The sequence below is a fragment of the Volvox carteri genome, assembly GCF_000143455.1.
Source record: "Volvox carteri f. nagariensis unplaced genomic scaffold VOLCAscaffold_112, whole genome shotgun sequence".
NCBI lineage: Eukaryota > Viridiplantae > Chlorophyta > Chlorophyceae > Chlamydomonadales > Volvocaceae > Volvox > Volvox carteri.
This window is the reverse complement of record NW_003307655.1, coordinates 73,484-75,918: the sequence shown is the minus strand read 5'-3', so window position 1 is coordinate 75,918 and position 2,435 is coordinate 73,484.

Here is a 2,435-nt window from a genome sequence, read left to right as displayed (position 1 = left end):
GGCATACATGCACGAACACAGGGTATTTTTTTATTCCAGCATTCCAATCGGCGGCCAGCGACGAGCGGCCAGCTACATTATTACATTTTTTGCATGAATAGGGGGATCGATGCCCTCCGACTCCAACGGACGATTTGCATGGACTTGCGTGCGTGGTTGTGCTGGTTACTTCGGGTGTTTGTGTACTACCGCCCTGAAGTAGTTGGTCTGCAGGCCCTAGTTGTCGCTTCGGGGGAGTGCACCCACACCCGGCCCTGTTTTCATTGCTTGCCAGCTACATATGTTTCCTTTTTGCAACGAAGGCTTCCCGCGAAAACATACATGAATACGCACTGGAGCACATGTTCCTCGCATCTCGAGAGGCCTTTTTGGCCTGGGCCGGCTACTACCCCCTCAAGGCATACATGCACGAACACAGGGTATTTTTTTATTCCAGCATTCCAATCGGCGGCCAGCGACGAGCGGCCAGCTACATTATTACATTTTTTGCATGAATGAATTGCAGGTCCCCATTTCTTATGTGTTATGCTGGTGTGCACTGACGGCACGGACCCGAACAATACATCGATAGAGCCCTGTTTGCAGCTGGTTGCTGACGCATTACCTGCACCTTGGTATGCAGTAGGTTGTATCAACCTAATCGCATCGCATTTTTTCTGTTCTTTTGTCGTACGGCACGGTGCACAGGTTCAGCCGTAGCAGTCGTACAGTCACCGTAGCTTCTCGTAGCGCAGCGAAGAGCGAAGCGGAGGGAAGGCATCTCTGAATCGCGTCCGTGACCGGCTCGCGTCCGGAGCTCATTGGAAAGTCGCGCTCGATTGGATGGTTCCGGAGCTTTGCGTTTTCCGTTAGCACGCCCCCTCTTCACAATCAGAGGTCGCGGGTTCGAGTCGCACTCCGCGAATTTCGAGTTGCACACCGAAACGCGAGGACGCGAGGACGACAGGTCGCGGGTTCAAATCACGGGTCGCACGCGAGTTGCACGCGAGGATGCGAGGACGCGAGGACACCAGGACGTGAGGACGCGAGGATGCAAGGGCACATGGACGCGTGAGCGTGTGGGCACGTGGGCACATGGGACTGTGGCACCGTGGATGTAGCCACACGTGGATGTAGCATGGACGCGTGGACGCGTGGACGCGTGGACGCGGGACATGAGGATGTAACATGGGCGTGTGCATGAAGCGTGGACGCGTGCATGTGAACCTTGAACATGTGGGCGGGGACACACGGATACTGGGCCATCAGGCCATGGGGACGACTGGGTGCGGTGGTGGGTAACGAACAACAGACGCGCGTAGTTGTGTTGTTCGACTTGAACTTGCAAGGTTAAACGTTTATCACAAAATATTAGGATAACCAGGTACGCCTGGGCGTGGCTGTGGGTATATCCATGTAGTTCCACTGTGGGACAGGACTTGCAGTGGAAAACTAGACTACAACGGCTCCGCCACGAAATGATGTGAAGTCGCGCACACCGCAACATTCCCCGGGATAAATACAGTCGCAGAAATTCTATAGAATCATACGGATTCAGAATACATTCTATCAACCAGCGATGCTGTGCAGCACAGTTATTGTATAGAAGTAATGTGTGCCATTGGCCCTCGAGTGCATTTATCAATTTTGTCAAACGGATCCAGGATAAAATTTATCATACGGATTCAGGAAAAAATTCTACAAAACAGCGGTGCTGCGCAACATACATCCATATTGTATCAATGTACTGTGTTCCATTGGCCCACAACTGCATTCCTTGAGGATAGGAGGATAACCTGTCGCGACATCAGTCTGACCGGCCATTTCTATGGACAATTCTGCTTCCGGTAAGGAGTCCTGGTTGAGACTGATGCCCGTGATGTTGCTCCATCTCCTGCATGGGCTGTAGACTAGTAATCCTCTTCCTGACATCATGCAGGACGTCGGCGGTTAGGTACAGTTGCAGGTGGAGGCTCGTGGCTTCTGAGCTTGACAGGCCGGACTCAAGCCACACCTTCCCCCCCGACACCCCAGCTGTCCAGTGCGGATGCAACCAGAAAGGTGCAGGCGCGAGCCAACCGGACGCCTGAGCAAGTGGCGGCGGATCGAGCAGCAGCTGCAGCGTGATGGGCAGATGCACGAGCCAACCGGACACCTGAGCAAGTGGCGGCGGACCGAGCAGCAGCTACTGCTCGGTGGGCGTGGTGGTCGGAGGCGCGAGCCAACCGAACGCCTGAGCAAGTGGCCACGCATCGAGCAGCACATGCAGCTCGGGTAGCAGAGGTGCGAGCCAACCGAACACCTGAGCAAGTGGCGGCAGACCAAACAGTGGATGCAGCTCGAAAGCATCAAGCCCGTGTGATTCGGCAACAGTCATCTGAGGAGCACACACCACAACACACCCGCCGCAGCAGGGGTAGCCTTGTGGAGGCAGTTTTGGATGCTGCCTTCTGGGT